Genomic DNA, 6,950 nt, shown 5'->3' with positions numbered 1-6,950 from the left:
TTTTTGTAAGTGGTGCTTGTTCTCTTTCAAAGCTGGTTCTCCTCCTCTTACTTTTTTGTTCCCTTTCTTTTTGTACTCACATTTGTTTCCCTCTCCCTCCACTCATCCATCACTATGTAAACTCTCCCTGCTTTTCCCTGTTGTCCAGAGTACACATACCTGAGTAGGGAAACTCCATGTCCAGGGGGTGCTTTTCAAGTTCCACTGGCTTGAAAGATTCTATTGATTATGATGGAATACCCCATTATGATCATATTCCCTATCAGACTAAGTGGACCTTTAAGTGTATGCACTTAATACAGGCAAGCAAAGGAGGAACAGAGAAGAAAGAAAGGAAAGTAAGATGTACAAATGAAAGACCTAGCAATCTAGTCCAGAGAAAACATCCTGCTTAAAATTGTATTACTTCTCTTTCTCCTCTGTGCCCCTCTTTCTCCATGATTCAAGTGGGCACTGAGGAACCAGTTACAAAGTGTATGATTCAGTAAATAAATGAAGCCTGGCATCAATATTGAAAAGATCAACAGATTCCAAAAGTAGGGCATGTGGGGTAAAGGTATAATAATGTAGATGTATTTGTAAATGAATTTTGCTTCTCTTACCAGTCTTGGGAAAGGCTTATCACAGCAGACCAATGGATTAGGATTTCTTTCATTATCACATAAAATTAGTTTACAATCCAAGCAGAATAATTGCCACTTTTTTATTTTCTTACTCTGAGTGATGAAGGGGAGACTGACTGAGGGGGTAAATAAGTTCTCAGAATGTTCATTTAATTTAGAGGAATAATACGCTAATGTCAAGAACACAAAACCTGAACATATTTAACTTCTGCAGGTTGAGAATGTATCTGCTCAAAAGGTTATTTAACTCATTATCATCACCGTATTTTGAGTAATAACAGTACATTTGTCTTGCATGTATATCGTGCTGGCTGGAAACTGCTGTTGAAATGAGTCAATGTGGAAATGAAGCAGGTTTGTTTTTATGTGGTTATATGTTCATATAAACAAAAATGTAGAACCATAAATGCCAGTATTAACCTTTGACTTGAAGGCCTCTCGTGGCCCAGAGGGAATGCCAGATAACACAGAAGTAGAACTGAAGCAGAATGGCAATTCTTCATAAAATGGCTTTTATGTTTGATTGAAGGAAAAGTCCTATAGTTTAAATCCATACCAGCATGCTATGGCTAAATCCATATTATCATTAAGGTCTTCCTAATTGTGTTGTTTGAACAAAAGGCCACCTGTAGACAAAGTGTTGCATAATGAATTAGCATTAGACAATCGTTGTCTGTCTTGAGGAGTCCATTAATTGCTATCCCTTTAAAACAAAAACATTCAACAACGGAAATAAATCAGAAAATCAGGGCTCAAATTTAGGAGGATAGGGGAGGAAACACAACTTCTCTTGTTAAAATAAGCAGTTCAGTATAGCAGAGGATAACAGAGAAGGAAAGTTATTGTATTTGTGTTCGTTTTGTAAGCACTCAAATGATGTGTGGGCTTTAGTCTTAGAAATTTTCACTGTGGTACATCCTTAGTTGTTTAACGTAAAAATTCATAGAATCACAAAGCTGTTATTTGACCACATTCCTTTAATAGAAATCAGATGGCCTACTAAAGTTATAGCCTCTTAAGGCAACCCAGGGTGACCAGATGTCCCGATTTTATAGGGACAATCCCGATTTTGGGGTCTTTTTCTTATATAGGCTCATATTGCCTCCCCCCCCACCTCCTGTCCCGATTTTTCACACTTGCTGTCTGGTCACCCTAAGGCAACCTGAAGTTTTCTTTAACAGGCTATTACACTGTGTGATTGTATATTGTGGCTAATAAATGTATTTCTTAAGGGGTTTGGATAGTGTAATTGGAAACTTGTTTTGTTAATGGGGAGGCAGTGGAAAATGTCAGTCATAGTAAATAATACTTTCAGTTTTCATATGTCACTTTACAAAATCACTTATAGGGATATGCTGGCCACTACCTAATATCTTAATTGGAACTGACAGAAAAAGCCATGGCATTATCAAACATTCTGACCATTTAGATTGAGAGAATGGCATTTGTCTTGAGTTTTCACAAACATGCATAACAGGAGAGCATTAGAACAATATTTGTTCATAAAGCCATTTTAAAGTTAACATTCTTAATGATTGCAGTTGGCTAGGAGTTGACGTGTATTAAACCCATGTATGTGTTTCATGCCTGCTTGTAACAAACAAATTACATTCAAATTTCAAAAATTCTGGAATCCTTATTAAACTGTAAAGTTGCCCTCTTTGGAGAATAAAAAAATTCCTTATTTTTCCTTCAGCTTTAAATTGTTCAGATTAGCAGGACTGAGCCTGAGATGCAGAAATATAGATGACCATCTATTACCCTCACTTCCCATGGGCTGCGCCTACACTAGCAAATGTAATATTTGTAGTTCATCATTGGTGGTAGAAATAGTGGAGGCAATAGTGTAGACAAGGCTCAGATGTTTAAACTTTTAGGGCACCTAGGCCTTGATCCTGCAAATACTCACATGTGAAGTTACTCATGTGCATAAATATTAGCAGGATTTACCATGCTGGTAAAATGCCTGAGCACTATCCACACTACAGCTTCTACTGTTGCTGCCACCAGTTTTCTTGCACTGCTGGTGGGGCTGGATAGGACATACACTACGCAAGCAGCCAACCAACATCACCAGACAGGCACTGCAGTGGAACCCCCAAGGCAAGCGGAAAAGAGGCCGCCCAAGAAATACCTGGCGACGCGACCTTCAGGTTGATAGCAAAAAAATGGGCTATACCTGGAACCAGCTAGAGCGAATGGCCCAGGATAGAAGACTATGGAGATCTGTTGTTGGCGGCCCATACCCCGGTTGGGGTGACGGGCATGAATGATGATGATGAATGCTGGTGAATTACAGCTATAGGGATGGCTAGTGTAGAAAACAATTATATGTTCAGTGAGAAAAAAGATGAAAGAGTAAAGTGCTTCTTGGTTTACTTGTTTAAACTAAGATAAGTGAGCAAGAAGTAAAGTAGCTTATTTTTCTAGACTTAATAGGAGAAGAAGTAGTGATTACTAGAGTCTGTCCATGTGGATCCCACTCTTGGTGTGCATGCATCTCATGTGCATGAGATCAGAATCTTAACCAGGAGTGTTTGTTAGGGTTATTGAATGCCCTTGTGTTTCCCCTTCCTTACCTCCCCCCAGAGGGCATAATGGTTAGAGTGACCCCAACCACCACTCATTTCCTTCTTACAGCCTGTAGCAGCGAGAAGGAACAACCTCAGTATCCATCAACATTCCCCGTAGCAGATTGTTGCATAGTTGATAGTGTAATTAGTTGTAGTTAGTTGTTACCTTATTTATTTTATAGCCCATTGACAAAGAAAGAAAGGAAACAAATAATAGTTTTAGTCAGTGCTTTGGTACTGAGGCACCAGCCTCCTGGCTGACTCAAAGTCCTCAGGATTTAAGCCTGACCTCTCCTAAGAGGCCACTATGCCCTTATATGATGGGCTTGTTGAATGTTTGTTTTTGCTTAGGGAAGGACCATTTCCCTGAGAAGTGTAGCATAAATCCTCTTCCAAATGCACTCAAAAGCCTGAGAAGCAAATCGTTCATTTTTTGATAGATCAGTGAATGAGGTGTCTGGTTCAGATATTCTTCCAAGGAAGGACTCTTCTAGTCCCTCCTCAAAACTGCAGTCATCTAGAGTTCCAACCATTGGAAAGGTAGGCATTTGGGGGACAAAGAGACCATGTACCAAGAACAGGGTCTATAAAAGGGGTGCAGCGCTCCTGGGATCAGTCAGCTGCCCCTGCTGTCCATTCAAGAAGAGAGCACTGTTCAAAGTCTGGAACTTGACACTGGTCTCCCTCTTCACTACCCTCAAAGAAGAAGCTTACATGCCATCATTTTCCAGACTCTGATAAAACTTCAGCTGCTAAGTCGGCACCACATACTGCCTCACCTGTACCGGCTCAAAACTGGTCACCGGGTTTCAGCCTTTGGTTCCATCAACTTCAGTACCATCAGGGCCATCCTTAGCTATTCTGGGGCCCTATGCAGCCCCTCCATGGGGTGGGGGCCCAGGCCTCTGTGTGGGGGGGTAGGGGGCAGCAGGCTCTAGGACTCCGTAGTGGGGAGGCTGGCTTGGGGGGCAGGGGAGAACCACTCCCCAGCCCTCACCGGCGGCACAGCTGGGGCCGGGTCACTGCACTTCCCACCGCTGGTGAGTGCGGACCCAGCCCTGCCTGCGCTCCTCAGAGGAGTGGGGGTGGGGGTGGGGCAGAAAGGGGTGGGGCAGGGGTGGGAAGAGGCAGGGCTGTGGCAGAGCAGGGGTGGGGGCCATAGGAAAGAGCCGGAGCAGGGGTAGAGCAGCATGCAGCTGCGCAGGGCACCAGGAAATATGGTGCCCCACATTTCCTGGTGCCCTATGCAGCTGTATGCTTTGCGTATGGGTAAGGATGGCCCTGAGTACCATTTACAGCTAGCTCACTAATGACTAACAATGAGAAATTCTTTGGCACTGGCTTAGACATGAGTACCCATTGATTCAGTATTATTTCCTTCTGTACTTTTTTCCTCAGTGAAGACACCCTCTGTTCCAGTCATGTTTACAACACATGCAGATTGGACAATCACTTGCAAACTGAATCTCTTCTGCTGGATGTACATCATCTTTGTCTGTAGTCTGTGAGCCTGATATGATACTGGAGCCCAGGGTACTAGTGATGAAGATCTCATTGCATCCCACTTTGTCAGCACAGATCTCTTCTTATCATGTGATATCAAGTCTTTCAATTTCTTACTACTCTACAAGGAACAACAACCCCTTTTGAGGGGTATTATTCTTCTGCTTCCTCGTTATCAGCGGCGTATTATCGCCTAGGCCAACAAGGCCTAGGCCTAGGGCAGCAAATTTGCAGGGGCGGCAAATTTGCTTGTGACCCCTCCCCAACTCCGACCTCTCCCCAAATCCCCAGCCCGCCTCCTCCCCCAGGCGCACCATGCTTCCCTTCTCCCTCCTCCCTCCCAGGCTTGCCGCGCAAAAGCGCTGGGAGGGAGGGAGAAGCGAGTAGCGGTGCGCTTGGAGGAGGCAGAGCAGAGGTGAGCTGGGGCCTGCAGATGCAGGGAGTAACCGGGGGGGGGGGGGCGGGAACCGCTCCCCACCCCAGCTGACCTTTGCTCCACCGCTGCCATTCCCTGAGCATGCCACAACTCCCCTTCTCCCCCCTCCCTCCCAGGCTCGCTGCACAAAAGCGCTGGGAGGGTAGGAGGGAGGGAGGCAGAAGCGAGTAGCGGCGCGATCGGAGGAGTTGGAGCAAAGGTAAGCTGGGGCCGGCGGGCGCAGGGAGTGACTCTTGGGGGGCGGGAAGGGGGCAGGGAACGGCTCCTTGCCCCAGCTCACCTCCACTCCACCGCTGCCATCCCCCGAGCGTGCCACAACTCCCCTTTTCCCCCCTCCCTCCCAGGCTTACCACAGGGGAGCAGAGGTGATCTGGCGGGGGGGGATTTTTTGAGGGCCTAGGGGCGCCAAATTTGTTAATCCGGGACTGCTTGTTATCTGCATTTAGTAGAAGTCCTTCTCCTAGATTTGCTTCTTTTTTCCCTGGACCTTTCCAGGGAGAGGATTTAGACAAGAGAATGGCATCTCATTCCTACTCTCATCATAGGAGGCATGCTTCAGACAGATCACAAAAACGATGGATACCTCCTCTTTGGCATCATATGTCCTATCCTTATGGGATGCAATCATGTCCATACTGACCATCATGGACTCCTCGTTCTCAGGAGTCTGCCTCATATAATGTCTGTCACCCCACATCTAGGGGTAAATTTCCTCCACCAGTGGAACTTCAAAGAGTGGTTACCTGAAGATAATCTTTTTGCAGAGGACCAAGAAATACAAAGTGAGAGGGATGATAATTTTAACCAGCAGGGAGATCCTTCAGCTCCTATGGGATTTTCTTCATCTTCATTGGATGAAGCTTTTATTCCATCTACAATGGAGGACTACAAAGTTTTTGAGGATCCCCTTTAGAGAATGGCCAACACCTTGGAAATACCTTTAGAAGTGGTCCAAAAAAAAAAGAGGATTTTAGAATTTTTATGCTTGCCTTGTTTCAGGACGGTTTGTAGAGGCAGCTGCAAATAAAAATCAAGGCAACTTAATCCACCCCAAAAGCTAATGAACAGAAAAGCTTAGATGTTTTTGGAAGGAAGATATATCCCCTGGGTAGTTTACAAGTTAGAACTGCTAACTATCAGGATTTAATAACTAAGTATGATTACCCCCAACGAGATAGTTTTCCAGTTTTTGGATAAAGTTCCTGTGGAGTCTAAAGAGAAGCTTAAGTCGCTGTTTGCTGAATAACAGTTAATCATCAAGTCTACAAGCTGCACTTGATGCTGCTGATAAAGCCTCAAGATCAGTGTTACTGGTGTTATGATGTAACACTGATGTTATGATGGCCTCTGGATTGCATCTACTATCCCAAAAGAAGTCCAGATAACAATAGAGAGTTTAATTTGTGAAGGACATGATTTATTAGCTCAAAGACTGATGAGGTGCTACACTCAGTGAAAGATCTGAGAGGAATTCTTCTATCTTTGTCTCTGTATCCTGGCACACAGAAGGAAGCAATTTCAAACTTCAAGTGATTTCAAGACAAAGGCCATCCTCTTCTTATTTCTACCATCGGAAACCTCTCAAACCTTTCAAGACAAGATCACATTATAAAAAAAGAAAGGTTCTGCTTCTTCAACTGTAACATCGCATGCTGGACCTAGCCAAAGGCAGTAACTTTGACACGGTGATTGACAGTTCTGGATTAATGTGCAAGGATTTTTATTAGGGCTGTTGATTAAACGCAGTTAACTCAAGTGATTAACTCAAAAAAATTAATTGAGATTAATTGCAGTTTTAATCGCACTGTTAAACAA

General features: G+C 44.1%; 1 long non-coding RNA gene across 1 annotated transcript in view; it reads left to right on the top strand.

Annotated features, from left to right (window-relative positions):
- Positions 1 to 301: 301 nt before the first annotated feature.
- LOC120397555 overlaps positions 302 to 6,950 on the top strand; it is a 34,477-nt gene continuing 27,828 nt past the window's right edge. The window contains exon 1 of the long non-coding RNA XR_005593861.1: positions 302 to 338. This is a non-coding gene — a long non-coding RNA (uncharacterized LOC120397555). The remainder of the gene's footprint in view (positions 339 to 6,950) is intronic.

This window comes from Mauremys reevesii, linkage group 2 (genome assembly GCF_016161935.1).
Source record: "Mauremys reevesii isolate NIE-2019 linkage group 2, ASM1616193v1, whole genome shotgun sequence".
Taxonomy (NCBI): domain Eukaryota; kingdom Metazoa; phylum Chordata; order Testudines; family Geoemydidae; genus Mauremys; species Mauremys reevesii.
Note: the sequence above shows the minus strand (reverse complement) of the source record. Positions and strands in the feature narration are given on the sequence as shown.